Consider the following 26,203-nt stretch of genomic DNA (forward strand, 5'->3'; position numbering starts at 1 on the left):
TCCACAGAGGAACTCTGGAGCACTGTCAGAGTAACCATCAGGTTCTTGGTCACCTCCCTGACCAAGGCCCTACTCCCCCGATTGCTCAGTTTGGCCGGGCGGCCAGCTCTAGGAAAGGTCTTGGTGGTTCCAAACTTCTTCCATTTAAGAATGATGGAAGCCACTGTGTTGTTGGAGTCCTTCAATGATGCAGAAATGTTTTGGTACCCTTCCCCAGACCTGTGCCTCAACACAATCCTGTCTCGGTGCATCCTGTTTCCATTGATCATCCTTGTGTGTCTCATAGCAAAGAGTCTGAATACTTACAGTACCTGTCAAAAGTTTGGACACACCTATTCCATTCCAGGTGACTACCTCATGAAGCTGGTTGAGAGAATACCAAGAGTGTGCAAAGCTGTCATCAAGGCAAAGGGTGGCTACTTTGAAGAATCTCAAATATAAAATATATTTTGATTTGTTCAACACACCATGATTCCTTGTGTCGCAACGTATTCCGTGTTTAGTTTGTTTATGCTTCAGAACGCTAACCGGAATGTAGCTAGCAGCCATCTTGAAATGAGGTCATCGGCTCGGCCTTCCCTTAGATGTGTATGCCCATTTATGGTAGTAAGTCACACCAAAGATTTTAAGGCACCGATCAATAGCCAAGATACTCAGCTTTCCGCAGACACCCTGCTTTTGCAGATAGGGGCTACCATTCTTATGCCAGACTGAATTGAATAAAACATATCTAATAGGGTCCACAAATATGGGGAATTTACATTTTAAGAGGTTTAAAAAATATATAAAAAAATAAAAGAAATTAAGGGGGGGACCCCCGCGCCCCACAATTTGGGAACCACTGCTCTAAACTACACTAGACTGGGGCTGGATGGGATGTGCTATGGTGTAGCTTTGGGTGTCTGCATAGGGGGCTGGTATGCTTCAATAAATTGAGTTTCAGCTTGACTTACTCCTGTCTTGCTCGGGCTCCTCTGTGGGGATAATTCAACTTCCTGGTCCTGTCTCACGGGGGACTGCATCTGAATCATTAGTCATACTGTAGAGTTGCTTTTGGCCCAGATGGCAACCAATAATCAGATTCACATTGTTGGTATGCTACAGTGATGCAGACACTCCATTTAACAGGGGAGCTCAGTGTGTGTGGTGTAATGGTCAGAGATGTACAGGTTGGCTCTGGTCCATCTGTCTCTATAGAAAGAAAAGGGATTTACTGCCCTTTCACCATGTGTCTCTGTCTCTCTCTGTGTCTCTGCCTCTCTCTCTCTGCCTCTCTCTCTCTGCCTCTCTCTGTTTCTCTCTCTGCCTCTCTCTGTTTCTCTCTCTCTCTCTGTCTCTCTGTTTCTCTCTCAATTCAATTTGCTTTATTGGCATGACGCAACAATGTACATATTGCCAATGTGTAACGGCTTTCTTCCTGGGATGAAGGAGAGGACCAAAATGCAGCGCAGTTAGTGTTCAACATGTTTAATTAAACAATAAACGATGAACATTAACAAATAACAAACGTGAAAGCCGTTACAGAACCACCCACCTAACCCGGACCAAGCAGCGTGGAAACGGGCAGCAGCGACAGCAGCAGTGGTACAAGGAGGAATGGACATGGGAGGAAATTCTAGACGGAGAAGGACCCTGGGCAGAGCCAGAGGAGTGTCGCCGCCCCAAAGCGGAGCTGGAGGCAGCGAAAGCGGAGAGGCGGCATTATGAGGCGCTAGCAAGGCAGAGCGGCTGGAAGCCCGAGAGGCTCACCCAAACATTTATTGGGGAGGGGGGGCTAAAAGGGAGTGTAGCTGGGTCAAGTTGTAGACTTGAGCCAACTCCCCTTGCTTACCGTAAGGAGCCAGTCAGGGCGGTATTGGAGGTGAGCGACGCAGAGACAGTGAAGGAGTTAATGGGGAAATTGGAGGAGAGAGTTATGAGGGATGTACTGGTTTGGTGCATAAGGCACGACATCCGCCCGACTGAACGTGTCGGGGAGTTGATGTCACCGGGAACAGCTCTCCATACTCGTGCTGAGGTGCGTGCTAGCCGTCTGGTTAAGACAGTGCCTACACCACGCACCAAGCCTCCTGTGCGTTTCCAGAGTCCTGTGCGTCCTGTTACTGCTCCCCGCACTAGCCCTGAGATGCGCCCCAGCCCAGTACCACCAGTGCCTACACCACGCACCAGGCTTCCGGTGCGTCTCCAGAGCCCTGTTCCTCCTCCACGCACTCTCCCTATGGTGCGTGTCTCCAGCCCAGTACCTCCAGTTCCGGCACCACGCACCAAGCCTCCTGTGCTTCTCCAGAGCCCTGTACGCACTGTTCCTTCTCCCCGCACTCGCCCTGAGGTGCGTGCCCTCAGCCCGGTACCTCCAGTTCCGGTACCACGCACCAGGCCTATAGTGCGCCTCGAGAGTCCAGTGTGCCCTGTTCCTGTTCCCCGCACTAGCCTTAAGGTGCGTGTCTCCAGTCCGGTACTACCAGTTCCGGCACCACGCACCAGGCCTACTGTGCGCCTCAGCAGGTCAGAGTCGGCCGTCTGCCCAACCCCGCCTGCACTGCTCGTCTGCTCAACGCCGTCTGCACTGCTCGTCTGCCCAGCGCCGACTGCACTGCTCGTCTGCCCAGCGCCGTCTGAGCTGCCTGCACTGCTCGTCTGCCCAGCGCCGTCTGAGCTGCCTGCACTGCTCGTCTGCCCAGCACCGTCTGAGCTGCCTGTCTGCCCAGCGCCGTCTGATCCATCCGTCTGCCCAGCGCCGTCTGAGCCATCCGTCTGCCCAGCGCCGTCTGAGCCATCCGTCTGCCCAGCGCCGTCTGAGCCATCCGTCTGCCCAGCGCCGTCTGAGCCATCCGTCTGCCCAGTGCTGTCTGAGCCATTCGTCTGCCCAGCGCTGTCTGAGCCATCCGTCTGCCCAGCGCTGTCTGAGCCATCCGTCTGCCACGAGCCTTCAGAGCCGCCCGTCTGTCCCGAGCCATTAGAGCCGCCCGTCAGTCAGGAGCCGCCAGAGCCGCCAGCCAGTCAGGAGCCGCCAGAGCCGCCAGCCAGTCAGGAGCCGCCAGAGCCCAGAGCCGCCAGCCAGTCAGGAGCCGCCAGAGCCGCCAGCCAGTCAGGAGCCGCCAGAGCCGCCAGCCAGTCAGGAGCCGCCAGAGCCGCCAGCCAGTCAGGAGCCGCCAGAGCCGCCAGCCAGTCAGGAGCCGCCAGAGCCGCCAGCCAGTCAGGAGCCGCCAGAGCCGCCAGCCAGTCAGGAGCCGCCAGAGCCGCCAGCCAGTCAGGAGCCGCCAGAGCCGCCAGCCAGTCAGGAGCCGCCAGAGCCGCCAGCCAGTCAGGAGCCGCCAGAGCCGCCAGCCAGTCAGGAGCCGCCAGAGCCGCCAGCCAGTCAGGAGCCGCCAGAGCCGCCAGCCAGTCAGGAGCCGCCAGAGCCGCCAGCCAGTCAGGAGCCGCCAGAGCCGCCAGCCAGTCAGGAGCCGCCAGAGCCGCCAGCCAGTCAGGAGCCGCCAGAGCCGCCAGCCAGTCAGGAGCCGCCAGAGCCGCCAGCCAGTCAGGAGCCGCCAGAGCCGCCAGCCAGTCAGGAGCCGCCAGAGCCGCCAGCCAGTCAGGAGCCGCCAGAGCCGCCAGCCAGTCAGGAGCCGCCAGAGCCGCCAGCCAGTCAGGAGCCGCCAGAGCCGCCAGCCAGTCAGGAGCCGCCACTCTGTCCGGAGTTGCCCCTCTGTCCTGAGCTACCTCTCTGTCCTGAGCTACCTCCTAAATCATGTGGGGGCCTTGGGGAGGATTCTTAGACCAAGGTCGTGGGCGAGGGTCGCCACTCAAAGGACGCTAAGGAGGGGGACAAAGACAGTGGTGGAGTGGTGTCCTTGTCCACCGCCGGAGCCGCCACCGCGGACAGATGCCCACCCAGACCCTCCCCTTGAGTTTTAGGGGTGCGTTCAGAGTCCGCACCTCAGGGGGGGGGGGGGGGGGGGGTACTGTAACGTCCTGACCAGAGTTCTTATGTGTTTTGCTTGTTTAGTGTTGGTCAGGACGTGAGCTGGGTGGGAATTCTATGTTGTGTGTCTAGTTCGTATGTTCCTGTGTCTGTGTTTACCACATGGGACTGTTTCGTTTGTTCGTTCGTTTTAGGTAGTCTGTTCCTGTTCGTGCGTTCTTCGTTTATTGTAAGTTCTCAAGTCCAGGTCTGTCTACATCGTTTATTTGTTTTGGTAATTTGTGAAAGTGTTTTCGTGTTTCGTCTATTAGTTTAATTAAATCATTATGTCAAACTATCACGCTGCGCATTGGTCCTCTGATCCTTCTCGCCTCTCCTCGTCTGAGGAGGAGGACGAAGTAGACGATCGTTACACAATGCTTATTTTGGATATTTACAATATAAAAATGAGAATCAAAATTGTCAACGGGACAACAGTAACAACAATAACCAAGTGTCAAAATAACCATACATTCAACAATAACAATAAGCATACAGTAGAGTACATGTGCAGGTTGATTGGTTTGTCAGACACTGTCCCTCAACTTATGGGAGGCAGCAATGTAGTGCGCTGCCATCCCACAGCTCTCTGCGTCCTCCCCCAACAGGACTGGTAGCCTACTCTCATCAGAGAGGTCTTTGAAACCTTGAATAAGGGTTTCAAATTTGGGGAAATTACACTCTCTAATTGTTTTATATTTTTTACATTTTGTCAGGAAATGCAGCTCCGTCTCAGGTTCTGCTGTTGTGCAGTGGTTGCACAGCCTTTCCTCTACAGGGAGCCAGGTTTTCCTGTGTCTACCCTTCTCAATGGCAAGGCTGTGCTCACTGAGCCTGTACTTTGTCAAGGTTTTTCTAAGGTTTTGATCAGTAACCATGGTCAAATATTTAGCCACAGTGTACTGTCGATTTTGGGCCAGATAGCCCTGCATTTTGCTTTGTGTTTGTGCTTGTGTTTCCCAATAAGCAATATCATTTTGTTTTGACTGTGTTGTAATTTGGTTTATCCTGATTGATTGGATGTTCTGGTCCTGAGGCTTCAGTGTGTTAGTAGAACAGGTTTGTGAACTCAGACCCAGGACCAGCTGGATGAGGGGACTCTTTTCTTTGCTCAGCTCTTGGCATTGCAGGGCTTGGTAGTGGTATGAGAGGGGGTCACTGTATTTTAGATGTTTCCAAAACTTAATTGCTATTTTTTGAGTTTTTATTATTAGTGGATATTGGCCTAATTCTGCCCTGCATGCATTGTTTGTAGTTTTCCTCTGGACATGTAGGATAATCTTACAGAACTCTGCATGCAGGGTTTCAATGGGGTGTTTGTCCCATTGGATGAAATCTTGTTTTGCAAGTGGACCCCACACCTCGCTGCCATAAAGTGCAATTGGTTCAATGACATATTCAATTACTTTTAGCCAAATTTGAATAGGTATTCCAATTTGAATTAGCTTTTTAATGGCGTAGAATGCCCTGCGTGCTTTCTCTCTGTTCATTCACTGCCTCATTAAGGTGTCCAGTTGAGCTTATTTTTAAACCTAAGTAATTGTAGTGTGTGCAGTACTCTATATTTTGTACCAATTGAGAACTTTGGTCTAATTCCCTGAGATCTGGATCTTCTCTGGAAAATCAGTATTTTAGTCTTTTTGGGGTTTACTGCCAGGGCCCAGGTCTGGCAGTACTGCTCTAGCAGGTCCAGGCTCTGCTGTAGGCCATGTGCTGTGGGTGACAGCAGGCATAGGTCATCTGCGAAGAGTAGGCATTGTGGAGACTAACACCAGGGGCTGAGGATTTTTCTAGAATAGTGGCAAATTCGTTGATGTAAATATTGAAGAGTGCAGGGCTCAGATTACAACCCTGACAAAGGCCCCGCCCCTGGTTAAATAATTCTGTTATTTTCTTGCCAATTTTAATGCTGCACGTATTGCCAGTATACATTGATTTAATTATGTCATATGTTTTACCCCCTACACCACTTTCAATAACTTTGTAGAACAGTCCTGTATGCCAAATAGAATCAAATGCTTTTTGGAAGTCGATAAAGCAAGCGTATATTTTGGTATTATTTTGGTGGACATGTTTATCTATCAGGGTGTGTAGGGTGTAAATATGATCAGTTGTGCGATGTTTTGGTATAAATCCAATTTGGCTTTTACTCAAGACATTGTGCTTATTAAGGAAGTTTAGAACTCTTACATTGATAATACTACAGAAAACCTTCCCCAGGTTACTGTTCACACAAATGCCTCTAATTGTTAAGGTCAAGTTTGTCTCCGTTTTTAAAGATTGGGGTTATGAGTCCTTGATTCCAGATGTCAGGGAAATAACCTACACTCAGGATCAAATTAAACAGTTTTAATATAGCCAATTGAAATTTTGCACTAGTGAGTTTGAGCATCTCATTTAGGATGCCATCAGGTCCGCATGCTTTTTTAAATTTGAGAGCCTGAAGTTTCTTATAGAGCTCCTGGTCAGTAATTGGGGAGTCCAATGGATTTTGATTGTCCTTTATAGCTTTTTCTAATCCATTCAACTTCTCATGAATTTGGCGTTGTTCTGCATTTGTGTCAATTCGAACGGTGTTGTAGAGTGTTTTAAAATGGGTTGTCCATATGTCACCATTTTGTATCGCTAATTCCTCTTGTTTAGAATTTTTTTTTTTTCCCAATTTTGCCAGAAGTTGTTTGTCTTTATGGACTCCTCAATTAGTGTCAGCTGCTTGCTGTTGTACTGTGCTTTTTTGGTCCTGAGTGTACGTTTATAGAGTTTTAAAGTCTCACAGTAATGAAGGTGTAATTCACCATTATTTGGGTCTCTGTGCTTTTGGTTGGATAGTGTTAAGTTTTTTCCTTATAATTTTACAATCTGCATCAAACCAGTTGTCATCGGTGATCTTTTTTGCTTTGTTTTTTATCAATTTCAATTGTGCTTCTTTTGCCGTTTGCCTGAATATATAGATGTTTTGTACTGCTAGATTGATGCCTTCTTTACTGTGAGTGAATGTGGTATCCAGAAAGTTATCTAAGAGTGTTTGGATATTTTGGTTACAGGTTGCTTTCTGGTATTCTTCTGTACTGTTTTGGGCCCATCTGTATGAATTTCTGATGTTGTACAGCTTACTGGGCTGTGAATGTCTGGTTGTTTCCATGTCTGTTCTTTTGAGGAACAACGTAATTTGGCTGTGATCAGACAGAGGTGTTAGTGGCTTGACAGTGAATGAGCTGAGAGAGAAAGGGTCAATGTCTGTGATCATATAGTCAGTCTACTGTACTGTGGCCAAGAGGTGAGCAGTAGGTGAATCTCCCCAAAAAGTCCCCCGTAACCTACCATTGACAAAGTACAGACCCAGGCTTCTACAGAGCTGCAACAGATCCCTTCCGTTTTTGTTGACGGTGCTGTCACTGTTGTTTCTATGGGGAGATTAAGACAGTTAGAAACAGTATGGCCTGTAATAAAGCTGTCCCCTCGTGTGCTCGTTAGATCAGGTAGTGTTCCTGTGCGCGCATTTGTGTCCCCACAGGTGAGCACATTTCCCTGGGCCTGGAAATGGCACGTCTCTTCCTCAAGGGTGGGGAAGATCTCCTCTGAATAATATGGGGATTCTGAGGGGGGGATATATATTGCGCAAAGGAACACTTCTTTTTCTGTCAGTACAAGTTATTTTTTCAGTTTTAATCAAATGTGATATTTACCAATTTTTAGGGATCAATTAGATTTTGTAGTTCGGATTTGTACCAAATGATCATTCCTCCAGAGTCTCTGCCTCTATTGACAGAGCTGTGTTTCTGTGATGGCACAATGACCTCTCTGTAGCCTGAGGGACAGTGAGTGACAACTTCAGCCTTACATCATGTCTCCTGCAGAATGATGACGTCAACATCTTTAAGATTTTTGTTGAACTCCAGTGCTAAACTCTTCAGTCCAAAGGTTGATGAGTTTAGGCCCTGAATGTTCCACATGCTAACTGATAGCGATTTCATGTTCCAAAAGAAAGAATAGCAGTCAGAAATACAGTAACTACTAACTAATAAGTTGTTAAGAGTGAGATAAACAGGATAACAGCTAACATTCTTTCTGTTGTATATATAAATATTCATATTCATTGAACAAGTCAATTCTAGTACAATAGGTGTGTGTGTGTGTGTGTGTGTGTGTGTGTGTGTGTGTGTGTGTGTGTGTGTGTGTGTGTGTGTGTGTGTGCATGCGTCCGTGTGTGTTTAGTGCAGATGTATTGGAGGAGCTGTTTAATCTCACTTAATCCTACAGGGTTCTCCTGTCCTCTGACGACCTCTGCGTAGCTGCGCTGGTCCTGCTGTTGGGCCCTGTGGAGTGGAGGTGGGCTAGTTCTGGGCCGTGGGGCTTCCTCTCTGGTCTGGTAGGGGTGGTGGTCTGGTGCGGGGTAGTAGGCTGGGCCCGGTCCGGTCTGGCTAAGCCGATGGAAGTGGTGATGCTCTGGTGGTGGGTGGGGCCTGTGCGGTGCGCTGGGTCTGGTGGGGCGTTGAAGGGGCCTGGGGCTCCTTGGTGGTGCAGTGGTCTGGTAGGGGTCTCTGGGTGGTCCAGTGTGGCATGGGGTATTTGTCTACCAAGTGCCACGTCCTTTAGAGACTTGGCAAACATCCCTACTGTCTGCTTCCTCAGGTGGGAGTGGTCGTGCAGATGCTCTGGGGTGATTGTTGGGTGGTGAGCAACGTGCACGTTCGGGAGTAGGCCACACCCTCTGGTGATGTCAGCGTTGACTTTCTGAATGATACGGGGACGAAAGTCTTTGCGGGGCAGCAGAGTGGAGATGGTAATGTGGGAGTTGGGGAACCGCTCTCTCTCTGTATCTCTCTGTCTCTCTCTGTCTCTCTCCGTCTCTGTCTCTCTGTCTGTGCCTGTCTCTCTGTCTGTGCCTGTCTCTCTGTCTGTGCCTCTCTCTCTGTCTGTGCCTCTCTCTCTGTCTGTGTCTCTCTCTCTCTCTCTGTCTCTGTCTCTGTCTCTCTCTCTCTGTCTCTCTCTCTCAATTCAATTCAAGGGGCTTTATTGGCATGGGAAACATGTGTTAACATTGCCAAAGCAAGTGAGGTAGATAATATACAAAAGTGAAATAAACAATAAAATTAACAGTAAACATTACACATACAGAAGGTTCAAAACAATAAAGACATTACAAATGTCATAGTATGTATATATACAGTGTTGTAACAATGTACAAATGGTTAGAGTACACAAAGGAAAATAAATAAGCATAAATATGGGTTGTATTTACAATGGTGTTTGTTCTTCACTGGTTGCCCTTTTCTCGTGGCAACAGGTCACAAATCTTGCTGCTGTGATTGCACACTGTGGAATTTCACCCAGTAGATATAGGAGTTTATCAAAATTAGGTTTGTTTTCGAATTCTTTGTGGATCTGTGTAATCTGAGGGAAATATGTGTCTCTATGGTCGTACATTGGGCAGGAGGTTAGGAAGTGCAGCTTAGTTTCCACCTCATTTTGTGGGCAGTGTGCACATAGCCTGTCTTCTCTTGAGAGCCATGTCTGCCTACGGCGGCCTTTCTCAATAGCAAGGCTATGCTCACTGAGTCTGTACACATACATCTCTCTCTCTGTTTCTCTCTCTGCCTATCTCTGTCTGGCTCTCTGTCTGGCTCTCTGTCTGGCTCTCTGTCTGGCTCTCTGTCTGGCTCTCTGCCTCTCTGTCTCTGCCTCTCTCTCTCTCTCTCTCTCTCTCACACACACACACACACACACACACACACACACACAAACATCCCGCTATCTTAGTCTGTCTGGGTGAGTAATATAGTGCTGAAAGAAGATGGATGGGGAGAGTGGCTGGTCTGGGTTTGATTAGCTTGTGGTGGGGCTGCAGTGTTGTAGGGATGAATGGGAGGGGAGAGGCCGCACGGGTCACTGGCATCACAGGGTTAAAGGTTGAGTGGCAGCAGCAGAAAAACTTGTGCGCATGTGAGGGAGAGTGTTTTTGTGTAGGAAATATGTGACTATTGTAAGAAGTTTTGTTTGTTTGCATTTCCACTGAGAAATGTCTTGATTTTATTATCACAGAATATAGTGGTATGTTAGATAACCCAATACCACTGAAAAATAGTTTTGAGCTGTTTTCACACTGGGCTGTGTGTTGGTTGTTTTAGACCCAGCTTTGGTCATTCTATTTGATTGTCTATGTTTGCCCGGCCAGCAGCATGCGCGAGAGCAGCAGTCTGATGCCAGAGGACACGCTACTAGTTCAGTTGGTTTTCATCAGCTCCACTCTCACTGTAATGCTCACTGTGTCTCGCTCTCTCTGTCTCTCGCTCTCTTTCTCATCTGTCTCCCCCCCGAGTCTGTTTTTGTTTAGACATGATCTCTGTTCCTTTAATTCTCTGTTTGTTTCATTGTCATCCAGACTGTCATTACTTTCCTTCCAGTCTAAATGCTTTAAAACCAGACTACGAGGCAGTAGAGAACAAGGCCACCCGGCTGTGTGGAAAATCCCTTTATGGCGGCTAATGGCACCGGCCCAGATCGAACAGTGCTGCAAACGTCCTGAAGAAGGATCACATTTCTCGCTCAATGACCACGGTCAAGGGCGTGAGAAACTGAAGTCAGTCTTTCGACTGCGAGGCAAGGCAGACATATGAAACCCCTTTCAACCTTTATGGATTGGAAGAGAATATGTAGATATCAGATCTATTTAGCTGCCTGCTCAGGTCAAGCTTTTCACTTGATTGGAAGAGAAATTGCAAGTGATGCTAACTGGTTGGCACAGCATATTTTCTCATTAGAGGATAGCTACAGATTAATGTGGGTCGTTTGGCGTGCCTGCGAGTTTACCAAACGGCAGTGATGTCGTTTAGGTAATTTGGTTGGCCACCCACTGTGCCACGCTGGTGTTTCTGGATGAATCCACTTAAAGCTCCAGTTGATTGGTAAATGATTGGAGAGACACACACACACCGGTTTAGTTTATTAGAATCCCCATTAGCCACTGCCCATGCAGCAGCTACTCTTCCTGGGGTCCACATAAAACGTAGAAATGCATGACAAAGTACAGACAATTTCATTTAAAAAATGTAATTCACTTTTTTAAATCAATAAAAATAAATTGGAAAGACACCGAGACAACAAAATACTATTTCCACATGATTCATATATACAATCTTATATCCAGTTAAATTAGATATTTAGAAAGAGGAGAGGCACTGTGATTCATGTTATCTTTTCAACTTTAGTGGCAAAGCATTCCACAATGACGTAGGTCTTTACATTATCTGAGCAACGCATTAAATCTGGTTTTGGTTTGGGTAAGGTGAAGAAACCCATAGTGGCATGTGTGGTGGGGTATGTATGTCTGTTTTTAAAGTATAAGCAAATAGATTGTACAAGTGGTTAGGCATTTTAACACACAAATGTTTCTTGAGAAGAAGTCCACTTCTCCTCAACCGAGAGACTTTCATGCATGTTGTTAGTTCCATGTGTGCAGTTAAGGGCAAGGCGTGCTGCTTTATTTTGAGCCAGCTGCAACTTTGTACACAACTTTGTCTTTCTTTGATGCACCTGACTATGTTACTGGACAGTAATCAAGATGCAACAAGATCAGAGCCTGAACAACTAGTACAGTTCATCTTTGTGTCAAATACGCATCTTTTATATTTTATAGCTTTACCTCCTGTAAAGTTAAACTATGTCATCAATCACCGGGTCCTTATTGGTGGTCTTTGTTCTGTATTATGCATAATTACCTACCTTGTCCTCCACAGGATGGATTCTGGGTATTTATATTAGTAACTTTGTTCAGGGTTTTGCCATCCAGGGCCAGATGACCAAATCTGGGGCCCCGGGCCACCTACCTCCAGGCCATGCAGTTTCATAGCTAATCTCATGCTATTCTACACATTTTGCCATGAGGCTGAGAAAATTTTGTGGTTTTAAAGCAAATTTCCTACAATTCTACACATGACGTGTTCATATGCTATCTGGGGGTCCCTGACCTCCAAGCCCCCCCCCCCCCCATCCTAATGGCCATCAGAGGTGATTACTAAAGGTAGGCTACTTCCAGTATTCAGAAGAATAGCTTTGTTTGCTGCTTATCTCTTGCTGTCTGCATAAGATGTCCACTTTGGGAGCAGTATTGGACTTGGCCAATATGGTTTGATATAACATTCCTTCTTACCTCTGAATTACTGGCCTGAATATGCGTCTTCCAAAATCAACAGCTCTCAATGGAACTGAGACATGTAATTGTTAAGCACAACTCAACTGACGTCCTCTATCAATGACCACAGGTTGTTTCCTCAGGAATCGAGCAGCATATCTGCTCTACATCTTTTAAGCTGCTAAATGTCTTGGTGATTATTGGTGATGTTCACACCCAAAAATGTTTTGGACTGTAATGTGTCCTCTTTCCTGTGCTGCAGGGTCAGACTGTGTCGTTGCAGCCGTGTCCTGTATAGAGGATATTCTGTACTGCTACCAGCCCATCAATAGCCACACCTACAGAACCCCCGTGCCTGAGCTGGAGCAGCTGGGACGTCTTGGGTAAGAACACACTTACACACCTAAAGGGTACAGAAGGATTTTTAGTTTTATTTATTTCACCTTTATTTAACCAGGTAGACCAGTTGAGAACAAGTTCTCATTTACAACTGTGACCTGGCCAAGATAAAGCAAAGCAGTGCGACAAAAACAACAGAGTTACACATAAACAAACGTACAGTCAATAACACAAAAGAAAAGAAAAATAGAAAAATCTATGTTCAGTGCAAATGTAGAAGAGTAGGGAGGTAGGCAATAAATAGGCCCTAAAGGTGAAAATAATTACAATTTAGCATTAACACTGGAGTGATAGATATGCAGATGAAGATGTGCAAGTAGAGATACCGGGGTGCAAGAGGGTAAGTAATAATATGGGGATGACGTAGTCAGGTGTGCTATTTACAGATTGGCTGTGTACAGGTACAATGATCGGTAAGCTGCTCTGACAGCTGATGCTTAAAGTTCAAGAGGGAGATATAAGATTCCAGCTTCAGAGGTTTTTGCAATTCGTTCCAGTCATTGGCACAGAGAACTGGAAGGAAAGGCGGCCAAAGGAAGTGTTGGCTTTGGGGATGACCAGTGAGAAATACCTGCTGGAGCGTGTGCTACGGGTGGGTGTTGCTATGGTGACCAGTGAGCTGAGAGAAGGCGGGGCTTTACCTAGCAAAGACTTATAGATGACCTGGAGCCAGTGGGTTTGGCGACGGATATGTAGTGAGGGCCAGCCAACGAGAGCGTACAGGTCACAATGGTGGGTAGTATATGGGGCTTTGGTGATAAAACGGATGTCACTGTGGTAGACTACATCCACTGTGGTAGACTACATCCACTGTGGTAGACTACATCCAGAGAGAAGGATCTAGAGATGCCTAGTGATATGATGCGTCCATAGGCACAGCACAGTAGTGTACATCATAAAATTAAAATGATTGTACAGACAGTCTGGGTGGCACAGTATACTTGTTGGGGACAGGGGGGGTATGAGAGGGGAACAGAGGGTACAGGCTCGCCTGGAAGTCTGGGTCTTTTCTCTGAAGTCCCACTTGATTAGCTGTGAGAGGAGTGGTGGGGGGAAGGTTTTGTTCTAAGGGGCAAACAGCCAGCGTTCCCCTGTACCCAGCCCTGCCTTGCCTGGACCTCATCGTTCTTCAGCACACACAGGAAGTGCCTTCCCCAAAGCCGGGCCCCTGGGCCAATCGCTCCTCGACGCCATCGGGCCCACTCCTCACAACACAGCCCATCCATCAGACCGCACCCAGCCCAACCGTCTGTCTGCATGGAGACAGGCTGGCACTAAGGCCCTCCCACCGGCCAGGAGAGCTCCAATTGGCTTAGAGGGGCATATGCAGACAAATAAGGGTGTTCTCATTGGTGATAAGAGATGAGCCTTTGTCATTTCCACCTCATAGTAACTGTCATTCAGCAGATATTTTATTTTCTGTGGCTTCCAGTTGATCATATTGCAATTTGCAAGGAAGATTTTCGAACCCTTGTGAGGGATAATGAGTTTCCATTGAGTTTAGTTTTTTTGTAATAAAAAATGCCCTTTTGATTTCCATAATGAACTCGTGAACCACCTAATTGAAGTGAAGCCTTCCTTCTTAATGGATTGCAGGAGAGTTGAGTAGAATAACTGGTTCTACTTTTACATTATGTATGCAGTGTAATGCTGAGGTTTTGGTTCTTTTGGCTAGGCTGATCAATATGCAGATGAAACACATCTCAAAATGTTTGCCGCATGCTGGAGCTGACTGATGAGAGGGGGACGGAAGGGGGAAGAGGAGGGGGGGACACAGGGGGTCTGGTGTCAGCAGTTCAGGGGTCCTGCAGGACTAGGGCTGGAGGGGAAGGGCTCTGCCACCTGAGATAAATTAGTCTCCTCAATGATGAACACCAGTCCCTCTGGCGCAGGCAGCGACCGACTACTGTAGCCCAGTCTGACAAATAAACAACAACTCCCATGATGCAGTATGCTCTGTTAGCAGGAGCTGGAATTCTGCTGACACTTCTGCATTGTTGGCAGTTTTGTGATTCAGCTAAGTTCAGAGTTTATGCACACGGGGTGGTTATGCACACACACACACACACACACACACAGTCTCAGGCACACACCAAAAATGTGCACAGGTCATACACATTCACATGTCCCACTCTGCATTTTTGGCCACAACAGAAGTGCTGTGATGTGGTGAGAGTTGAACGGCATGTGGAGAATACACGGAGGTTATGGAGAGGGTGGAGAGGTTGAAAGGGAGTTCTCCAGTGCAGGGTTGGGCCAGAGTCTGTCTTTTGACCTATGGGGTGTGTGTGTGTGTGTGTGTGAGAGAGTGAGTGAAGGGGTTATGGTTAGGGAAGGAGGGGCTAGGGTCTTATTTTAAACAGGGCTGTTTGTCTTGGTCAGGGCCCATGGTGACAGCAGCACCACTGGTGATTTGTCTTGGACAGGGGAGTCTGGAGGGACGGGAGAGTTGAGCGCATAGCCGCACACACCCCCCCTGTGGCCCTGGGGCCTCTGGGGCCCGGCTCTGCACAGGATGCGAGCGGAGCCTTGCTTTTATGCTAGGGCCTCCCTCCCCCCACTCTCACTCTGTGTGTGTGTTTCCCTCTCTCTCCGTCTCTTTCGCCTTGTCCCTTTGCCCCCCAAAAAACCGCAGGAGCGCTGTGCGGCTGCCAGGAAAAAGAAGGGCCACGCCTCCCTCTCTCTGCTGTACCTGAATAAATATGGGCTGTGGTCTTATTAAAGACAGCTGCTTCAATACTGGAGAGAAAAGGCTGCATGTTCAGGCAATGGGGACCTTTGAAAGTGTCCATTCAGCTTCCACGCCCCCCCCCCCACACACACACACACACACGTACAATCTCAGAAACACACTTCCCCTGATGTGTGTATGTGCATGTCTGAATGCGTCTGTCTGTGTGTGTGTGTGCGAGAAACCACAGAACGGAGGAGGCCCTCTATAGTGTGAAGACATTTTATGAAAAGGAAGTGTCAGTCATTCTGTCTCATTGATTGGCATATACACATGTCCATGCATTAACATGCTATGCTCTGAAAATACCTGTTGCTGTGCATTACCTTAACATATTAAAATGTGAATTCTTATAGGCCAGGGGATGAGGCCTTTTCCTCCACTGTCACCTTGACCCCTGAAGGTGTAGTTTGACCAGGTAGCTTACTGTAGTCCTGAGTGTGACTGGGTCAATACTGTCCCCTTCTGGAACGCTACCTCACCTCAGACCTGGTTCACTCCTAATGACATGGCTGGGACCTGCATCTTGAAACTTTCACCACTTGATTCCGCACAACAACCACAAACTGCAGAGGGACACTATTTTAGTATCTGTGCTTCTGCTGCCTGTAGATAAAAGAACCTGAATGATGGTATATGAACATGTGTTACTGTTTTGGAAGTTCTGTCCATTTTGTGTGTTAGAGAAGGTTTGTTTTGGTCTTGAGTGTGTGTATCTTTGAAAAATGGAAAGAGAGAGCTTGTTTATGTGTCCTGGTCTTTGATGTCAGAACCTTTTTTCTCTGTGCGGCTGCGTGCGTGTGTGTGTGTGTGTGTGTGCGTGAGCATGCGCACATGCGGTTGTGAGTCTTTGAGGAATGGATGGAGTACATTTTGTGTGCTTACACATGTCTACTGTGTGTGTGTGTGTGTGTGTGTGTGTGTGTTTGTTTTCTGGTGCACTTCCTAAGCTCTGACTGTGTAGGCGATGAAAGACCCAAGTTCTCTGCCGCTCCAAAGAGAAGGGAGGGGGGAGTAAATCTTGGACAAGGACTAATCCTGTGTGAGGAAAGAGGGAGAAGGAGACATTGGCAGCGCCATACTCAAAACTTCGACTAAAACCTCAAGTGCTGACAATGAAAGCTAGAAAGAGCAGTTGTTTGTATTGGCGCAGGTCACCCTGAAATTAGTCCATCACTGTGACAGCGGTTGCTCAACGTGCTACGCTAAATGCCAATGTGGATAATATTTTGAAGTTTTACCCCCTCATCCTCTTCTCCTCCCCTCCCTGCTCTCCTTAATTGGTGGAAAAAGTGAGGTTTCTGTCGGGGGTGGTTGGTTGTTGGTTATGAGGTGGTCGTCTCTCGTCGCTTGCTCGGAGTGAAGGGGAGCAGCTGAGCGATGGAACGGGGAGGGTGGGTGGGGTGTTTAGTCTGGAGCTCCTCTCCAGGGGACCCTGAGCTGCAGACCAGGAAGTAGTGCTCCTCAGCCATGCAGGCTCGTCAGACTCACTGGAGTCTGGCTGAAGGGTTCAAGCTCTCTCTGAGGGAGGGATGGATGGAGGGGATTGATTGGGACATATAGAGAGAAAGGAGCTTTGTTGTCAAGCTACCACAGTGGCGTTCGTAGTCTTTCCCTGGTCATAGAGAGCTTTTCTGCTTCATAATACACACACACACACACTGTGTGTTGAAGGTGTACTGACTTTGAGGCCTGATCTGGCTGGGAGGAAGGGAGTGATGGGTTTTTGGGTGGTGTACTCCTGCCTGTGTTCTCCACCTAGCTGTCTAGCTTTGACTGTGTGTGTGTACATAAGTAAAGTGTGTGTGTGTGTGTGTGTGTGTGAGAGGCAGTGTTGGCTGAGGAGCTGTGACAATCATAACTTTCTGGCAGGCGTCCCTCCTAGATCTCAGTCCCAGGCTGGCCTGACTCCAGGTCTGACTCCATCTCTCTCTCCCGGCTCTGGCGCTGCTCTGCAGGATGTAGGAGTTCCAAGGTCAACTAAACCTGGCTCACTACCCACTATGACCTCTTACCTCTGGCTTCCCAACCTCTCCCCTACATTAAACAAGGTTTAAGTCGTGTCCAACTCACTCCCTCCCTCTCCTTCCTTCCCTCTAGTAGTAGGAGACAGTAAATCTCAGTCATTGTGGCTCCCGTGCGTCTCCCACTCTCCTAGTGTGGAGAGCAGCAGGCGTGTGCTGGGTTGAGGAGGACCACTCCAGATGGACTGTTTGCTCATTCTACACAAAATGGCCTAAAATGGCTTTTCCATACGGCCCCGGCTCTCTGATCCCAGCTGGCATCAAGTCAATTTGATGGGCCGGGTCCTGGGAGGGCAGGGGGACGGAGGGGTAGAGGTCTTCACAGGGACCTGGAGGGCTGTCCTGGGACAGAGGGAGCCGAGTGAATGAAACCTCACAGTGAAGGCCTCTCAAATACTGTGTGCTCGCACACGATATGTAGCTTTGATGGTTGAGTTATGGGGCTGGATGAAGGTAAGAAAGGCGCTGTATAGTATGACCTCAGATGAACCCAAGCCTTTGATCTGGTTTTACTACAATTACATAATCCGTCCCAACTTATTTCTAGATTTTGAGGCGATTTTGGAATGTCCAACATAACAGTAATTAATCATAGAGATGTATGCTATAGGATCATTGTGTGTAACAAATATTTCTGTTTCTCAAAAGCTCAGGCTGTCAGATTCGGGCAATGGCCTAGTTGTGCTAGCAGCTAGCTGGATGAAGTCTACCATTGCAAGTTACTGCCTCTCTGGATGCTCTATCCACACCCTCTCAGAGCAGAGAGCATGAACGACAGCTGTAGCTCACAGATTTGACATTTGCATAGCCAAAAGATACTGCAGGAACTATGTCAGAATGTGGGAGCCAGATCTTTAAAGCAGGGTTATTTGACTTGTAAACCCACAGGATGAACTGTGTTTTCCCCAGCATCACTCTCAGCACATGATCAGCTCTCATCTCTGATATAGTATAGCTACTAGTATAGTATAGCTACTCTTGCATGGCCAGACACTGTACTACTCTTGTGGGGAAGCCAGGAAATAGGGGTTAGTGTATGTGTGGTTCTTCTCTCTGCTACAGGGGTAGCTGGGCTAATACCAGGGGGTTGTGTGAATGTTGTATAGTACAGTATCCACTCCTTATCCTGACCTGCAGTCATAATGTTCTCTGTTGTAGGAAACGGGAGCAGACCAGTATGGCTCTGTATGAACTGGATCTGTTGTCTCTTAATGCAATCTGTGCAAATATTGATTGATTCTTGAGTGTGAGTCATTAGGCCAGTGGATTGGAGGAGGAGACGTCTCTTACAGTAGAAAGCTCTTTAGCTTCATGGGTTAGTCTTAAAATAAAAACAGCAGATGGAGATGGGTCGCCATGGCCACGCCAGTCTTTCACTGGGTTCTGAAAGAGACGGCTGTTTTAGTTTTTCTTATGAGGGCCCCTTGCCAGCCCCTTCCCCAGGCGGGTGGGTGGTGTTCCCACACAGGCACAGGCACACGAACAGACCAGCCAAGCCCCAGGGAAGGAGACACCACCAGGGCAGGCCAGGGATAACCAGGGGTGGGTATTTGCCTGCCTACTCCCCCCTTTGTTTATTTGTGGCGCTGGCTGGAGGCTGTAGGGTCAACTCCCAAAAGAGAGAGCGAGTGGTGATATCTCCTAACTATTTATACATTAACCCAATATGTGCAGAGGTGTGTAAGGCAGGACTGGGACTGTCAGTCAGTCAGGGGTGTAGGCAGGACTGGGACTGTCAGTCAGTCAGGGGTGTAGGCAGGACTGGGACTGTCAGTCAGTCAGGGGTGTAGGCAGGACTGGGACTGTCAGTCAGTCAGGGGTGTAGGCAGGACTGGGACTGTCAGTCAGTCAGGGGTGTAGGCAGGACTGGGACTGTATGTCAGTCAGGGGTGTAGGCAGGACTGGGACTGTATGTCAGTCAGGGGTGTAGGCAGGACTGGGACTGTCAGTCAGTCAGGGGTGTAGGCAGGACTGGGACTGTCAGTCAGTCAGGGGTGTAGGCAGGACTGGGACTGTATGTCAGTCAGGGGTGTAGGCAGGACTGGGACTGTCAGTCAGTCAGAGGTGTAGGCAGGACTGGGACTGTCAGTCAGTCAGGGGTGTAGGCTTTGATGCCAACCGAATGGGGCGACTCTCACCCTAGCTATATACACACACACACACACACACACACACACACACACACCATATTGGCACAGTAGAGTCCTGTGCCCCCCCCCCCCCCCCCCCCCCCCCCCACTGTGATGTACAGTGGGATTAGCTGGCTCATTTTCCCCTCTTAAGAGCTAGGGAGAGAAAACAAACTCCCGTCATCTGGGGCTGCGCTATGGGGACTTGTAGTGGGTACCTCTCCAGTATGATGGATGAATCCACCCCCCCTTTCTGTCTCTTTGTGTTTTTCTTTCTCTCGCCCTCCCTCTTTCACTAATTGAAATGCTCTTGCTTCTCCCTATAGCTCGAGGTGCTGTGTAAACTGATACCAGTGTTTTGGAACCCACCTGGGAAAAGGCTTTTCTTCCACAGTGTTCTGGTGTTCTATTTACAATATGCTACATATGACAATCAATACTCCCGTGTGTGTGTTTGTGGGTCTGTCTGGCGCTAACAGCCATTCTGTGAAGAGCATATGCCCTTCCATTGTTTACGGACCCATTTGGTTAACGAGGACACTGCTAATTTCCCCCCGCCCACAGTATTCTCCCTGCTCTCCAGGGGATAGATAGATAGATGGATACTCAGTACCTGCCAGGCATCTCACTGCCTTGAAATGTGGGTTCCTGTATCAAGTGGCTAGTTTGTGGTGGGTTTCCATGCCATTGATGTCCTGTCAGGCAGCCTCTACCGCCCCCATCAGGCCAGACGGATGAAGTACAGGTCTGTGACCATCCTGGATGAGCAGTGACAGTTGACGCTTTGTGATGAAACTCAGGATTTAGGCATCAGCATAAGCCTCTGTTCTTTATAATGCCTTCATATCAGACACACAACTACCTGCGTCATTCATACCCCTTTGCTGTGGTTTCATATAAACTGTCCTTACAAGTTGTGATTGCTAGTTGTCAATCACTGCAAAATGAGTGAGTATTTCTATAAGGGTTATTGTTAAGTGTCTTACAATGATTGTGTTAACACCCTAAAAGTGGTCCCCTCTTAACTAAGTGTTAGTGATACTCCGTATGGCTCTCTGAGAGACACAGACACACCCTCTCTGTCAGTGGGGTTGACCCGCTAGTGATAAGATATATGATCATGGAAAAGGAGTCGATGGCCTAGCCTAGTAGTGACCGAGTGTGTGTAGACTTGTCACTCAGACTGAGTGTCCTGTGTACAACAGGGGGTTTTGGGCCGTGTCGTATCATCCTAATGGTTGTGGAGGATAGAATCTCACACTACCATGTCCTGGAGGAAACTCCATCCCAGGGAAACGAGACTGGCCTCTGGCCCCCGATGATGAAAGGCTGCTGTTGACAGATATAGTATACCTGTGAGAGCGTTCTATGTTTGGCTCCACTGCAGGGGTTTTGTTCCTGGCCCGGCTGGATGTGTTCCAGGGTTTTAGCTTGCATACCTTTTAGGAAATTCTGCTGTATTGTTTTTGCAGAGGAAGTGTATTGTTATTACGGTTTTGGGAAAGATACGCAGGGCACTGTACCCTGTAACGTGTGTGTGTATACATACATACACACACACACACAGTCTCTGGCTCGGTCCTGCACAGCGCTGTTCTTAGGGCAGCAGGGGAGGGGTAGTGGAGTTGTGAGTGTGTGTAACTGGAGCTTGCTAAGGAATGCAGGGGGTGTTTTTGGAGGAGCGGGGCGGGGTGAGGAGGGTGATTAGGGGGTGACAGCTGAGTGCTGACCCCTCTATAATGACAAATCATCCGACAGGTGTGTGGCTCTGCACCACCACCCCCCCCATTCCCAGGCCAGGATTCCCAAACTCTGCTGGATCGGAGCGCTAAAGGAAGACTTCCGGACATGAGGCTTGCTGTCCAAGAGGTTCATGACTGGCCTTTCAGAAGTATGAAACAGGCCTCTGTGGAGAGATCCAGCCAGGGCCTCCCAACCACTGACCTTAACTCACCTTACACCTCAGCCTTAATATCTTACAGTAGCTCCGCCATCTTCAACCAGGAGGCCATAGAGTCTCCGATAGGTGAAAATTGATTGAGTTTCGACATTGTTTTTCGCACCATACACAGAGTAGAATTCTCCAAGTTTTGTTCCATAGCGCGCTAGTGACGAGTTAGGATGCTCAGTCTCTGACATGAGTCATGGGAAGTAACGCATCTCTTTGATCCTTTGTGCAGCAAAAAAACTACTGCAGTCCCAGGATCAGAGAGTGTGGTCTAGGAGCAGACAGGTGCTGAGCTGCAGCCTGGTCTGGGGTCAGTGACCAGACCTTTGTGAAAGTAAAGTGCAGGAGCAGAGGGAGGGAGACAGAGACATGCTGTAACAGCAGCTGGCCATCGCTACTAGACGCCATGCTTCAGTGATTCACGGCTTTTCTGATAGGAAAGAGCTTCTATTATGCACTCTCTCACTCAGTGCAGATCATTTATACTGATACCCTTTTGTGTACAAGAGCACAACCCACTCAGACCTGCTTAAGGTATACAGAGATGTTTTAATATGGGAATGCAACCTGACAAACCCCATAGTTTCAATCAGCAATGTGTAAGGCTGGTCCACATTTAATGCTTTGTCATGTCTGTATGTGGTTTGTGAGGGCACCACTAAGTGATGGTCATAATCTATAGGCAGGCGTGGCAGCATTATATCTGAACTTTTCTTTCCATCATGGCTGGGTTTCCCCACAGCCAACACATGGAGTATAGACAGGAGCCCTGATCCAGCCAGCCTGCCAGTCCTTCACATAATATAGCTGCTCCAATCTAGGCTTTTTTCACTCTCTCAGTCCTGCAGCTATTTTACTGAAGAAGTCTAACACCCTTCCTGCCTTCCACACACACAACCTGTCTTGTTCATGTATGACAATTAAACTTGAAACTGAACAGAGAAGTTACACTCAGCTGGAATCCACGCGGAATCTTCCGGAACATTTAAGCATGGGCCGCCGGCGTGTAATTTTCCAGGCAAAGGGAGCAGGGAATACTTTTGTGGTCCAGGCGGGAAATCCAAGACTATTATTAGCGTTAGCAGGATAAATTGCCCAGGTATTCACCGTTCCAAACCAGAGAGGAAATGTGCTGTTAGCTCCAGCAGTTTGGAGTCGTTTGGCTCTCAGAAAGGGGTGGATGGTAGCATGAATACTGAGAAACAGGGGTTCTAGAATAATATTTTGATTACTCCATCAGTGAGAATATTGTTCATTGTGGTAATTCACTCATCCAAGACACTCATGTTTTTAGATTTAACAGTAGGTTCCTTAGTTTGCCGTTGCCATGCCTCATCTGATTTAGTTTATTCAAAAGTGTAGGACAATGTAGTATAACAAAGATAAATGTTGAATAACAAAGAGCTTGGCAGTCTATAGGATCCATGGGGCACATGTGTCGTCATGGGTTTTTGTATGAACTAAAGAACCAACTAAAATCACCCATGCTCACAAATGTCATTCAGTCATCTCTATCGTCAGCATTAGTCTATTCCCGCCCCCCTAAGCGACATAATGGACCATTCCAAAGTGACCCATATTTACCCAATAACAGGAGGCTTTGAAAAGGCCCAGATCGAGTTGCAGTTAATGCTCCAGTGGGGCCCGGAGAGTGAAAGATGTTACCGGCCGAAACGGCTTGGGTTTCAGAGGCCTGTGAACAAAAGGCAGCCAGTCCTCTGGGAGAAAAAGAACGAGGGGTAAGGGAGGGAAGGAGGGGGGAGAGAGGTGTAAGTCTAACTTTGTCAAAGCTGGTTCAGTGCACCCTGTATACTGTTAAGTGTCTCATTCACACAGTATGTATAGTAGTCAGTCTATCGCGGTGTGTACCAAACTTCATTGTATGTTTGCAAATGTTCTACCAAGAGTCTGAAATATTTGTCTGTATATTCATTGTATGTCTGTAGTCTTCCTCTGTCTGTGTATTCAGTGTCAGTACAGTCAGTGTTATTTCCGCTAAAGAGAAGGGTGATGTGATGGATTGCTGAAGTGTGTGTGTGCATTCGTTGGAAGCGTCTATGCTGGTGTGTGTGTAAAGTAGAGCTTTGGGACGAGATGCACTTACAGGAGCAGAGTTAATGGAGCAGTACTGAACTAACGGGTGGTGTTAGGGGGAGCAGAGTTAATGGAGCAGTACTGAACTAACGGGTGGTGTTAGGGGGAGCAGAGTTAATGGAGCAGTACTGAACTAACGGGTGGTGTTAGGGGGAGCAGAGTTAATGGAGCAGTACTGAACCAACGGTTGGTGTTAGGGGGAGCAGAGTTAATGGAGCAGTACTGAACCAACGGTTGGTGTTAGGGGGAGCAGAGTTAATGGAGCAGTACTGAACTAACGGGTGGTGTTAGGGGGAGCAGAGTTAATGGAGCAGTACTGAACCAACGGGTGGTGTTAGGGGGAGCAGAGTTAATGGAGCAGTACTGAACTAACGGGTGGTGTTAGGGGGAGCAGAGTTAATGGAGCAGTACTGAACCAACGGGTGGTGTTAGGGGGAGCAGAGTTAATGGAGCAGTACTGAACTAACGGGTGGTGTTAGGGGGAGCAGAGTTAATGGAGCAGTACTGAACTAACGGGTGGTGTTAGGGGGAGCAGAGTTAATGGAGCAGTACTGAACTAACGGGTGGTGTTAGGGGGAGCAGAGTTAATGGAGCAGTACTGAACCAACGGGTGGTGTTAGGGGGAGCAGAGTTAATGGAGCAGTACTGAACTAACGGGTGGTGTTAGGGGGAGCAGAGTTAATGGAGCAGTACTGAACCAACGGGTGGTGTTAGGGGGAGCAGAGTTAATGGAGCAGTACTGAACTAACGGGTGGTGTTAGGGGGAGCAGAGTTAATGGAGCAGTACTGAACTAACGGGTGGTGTTAGGGGGAGCAGAGTTAATGGAGCAGTACTGAACTAACGGGTGGTGTTAGGGGGAGCAGAGTTAATGGAGCAGTACTGAACTAACGGGTGGTGTTAGGGGGAGCAGAGTTAATGGAGCAGTACTGAACTAACGGGTGGTGTTAGGGGGAGCAGAGTTAATGGAGCAGTACTGAACTAACGGGTGGTGTTAGGGGGAGCAGAGTTAATGGAGCAGTACTGAACTAACGGGTGGTGTTAGGGGGAGCAGAGTTAATGGAGCAGTACTGAACTAACGGGTGGTGTTAGGGGGAGCAGAGTTAATGGAGCAGTACTGAACTAACGGTTGGTGTTAGGGGGAGCAGAGTTAATGGAGCAGTACTGAACTAACGGGTGGTGTTAGGGGGAGCAGAGTTAATGGAGCAGTACTGAACTAACGGGTGGTGTTAGGGGGAGCAGAGTTAATGGAGCAGTACTGAACTAACGGGTGGTGTTAGGGGGAGCAGAGTTAATGGAGCAGTACTGAACCAACGGGTGGTGTTAGGGGGAGCAGAGTTAATGGAGCAGTACTGAACCAACGGGTGGTGTTAGGGGGAGCAGAGTTAATGGAGCAGTACTGAACTAACGGGTGGTGTTAGGGGGAGCAGAGTTAATGGAGCAGTACTGAACTAACGGGTGGTGTTAGGGGGAGCAGAGTTAATGGAGCAGTACTGAACTAACGGGTGGTGTTAGGGGGAGCAGAGTTAATGGAGCAGTACTGAACTAACGGGTGGTGTTAGGGGGAGCAGAGTTAATGGAGCAGTACTGAACTAACGGGTGGTGTTAGGGGGAGCAGAGTTAATGGAGCAGTACTGAACTAACGGGTGGTGTTAGGGGGAGCAGAGTTAATGGAGCAGTACTGAACTAACGGGTGGTGTTAGGGGGAGCAGAGTTAATGGAGCAGTACTGAACCAACGGGTGGTGTTAGGGGGAGCAGAGTTAATGGAGCAGTACTGAACCAACGGGTGGTGTTAGGGGGAGCAGAGTTAATGAAGCAGTACTGAACCAACGGGTGGTGTTAGGGGGAGCAGAGTTAATGGAGCAGTACTGAACTAACGGGTGGTGTTAGGGGGAGCAGAGTTAATGGAGCAGTACTGAACTAACGGGTGGTGTTAGGGGGAGCAGAGTTAATGGAGCAGTACTGAACTAACGGGTGGTGTTAGGGGGAGCAGAGTTAATGGAGCAGTACTGAACTAACGGGTGGTGTTAGGGGGAGCAGAGTTAATGGAGCAGTACTGAACCAACGGGTGGTGTTAGGGGGAGCAGAGTTAATGGAGCAGTACTGAACTAACGGGTGGTGTTAGGGGGAGCAGAGTTAATGGAGCAGTACTGAACTAACGGGTGGTGTTAGGGGGAGCAGAGTTAATGAATCAGTACTGAACCAACGGGTGGTGTTAGGGGGAGCAGAGTTAATGGAGCAGAACTGAATTAACGGTTGGTGTTAGGGGGAGCAGACAGACTGTTGGTTTAACGGTTGTAGACTAGAGGACTGGCTGGTGATGATACCCAAAGGTGATTTCACTCTGCATCCTCCTGCTCTTTCTCTCTCCATCTCTTGCTCCTTCTCCCCCCATTATTCTCTCTCCTCTCTTCTCCTCCTTCCTTAGGGGCAGGCTGGTATAAAGTTACATGGCTCTCAGCTTTCTTGGAAGGAATGACCACATGTGCAGCTTGGGGATTAGATTAGCAGGAAGAGCAGACTTAGCCGGACTGGAAATAGACCACTTTTTCACCGTTAAAAAGGCCCAGTAGAATATAATCAATAGATGGCACTCATCTGCTGTGGGGAGAGGAGCAGGAAGCCATCGGAGAAGGCCTCCCTCAAGTGCGCCGTGAAGGACCGGCTACAGGGCTCGTGCTTAATGAAGTTATTATTAATAATCACTGCGATGCCTGTTTTGGACTTGTGTTGTTTCTCTAGTGGGTGAAGAGTGGTCTTTATGTACAAAACCCGATCTGCCCTCTCTTTGTATGTCTGGAACTT

The 26,203-nt window shown here is 48.4% G+C and overlaps 1 long non-coding RNA gene across 1 annotated transcript in view; it reads left to right on the top strand.

Moving 5' to 3' along the window:
• LOC120060343 overlaps positions 1–26,203 on the top strand; it is a 75,297-nt gene that overhangs the window by 45,858 nt on the left and 3,236 nt on the right. The window contains exon 6 of the long non-coding RNA XR_005478219.1: positions 12,337–12,457. This is a non-coding gene — a long non-coding RNA (uncharacterized LOC120060343). The remainder of the gene's footprint in view (positions 1–12,336; positions 12,458–26,203) is intronic.

The sequence above is a fragment of the Salvelinus namaycush genome, chromosome 15 (assembly GCF_016432855.1).
Source record: "Salvelinus namaycush isolate Seneca chromosome 15, SaNama_1.0, whole genome shotgun sequence".
Lineage (NCBI taxonomy): Eukaryota > Metazoa > Chordata > Actinopteri > Salmoniformes > Salmonidae > Salvelinus > Salvelinus namaycush.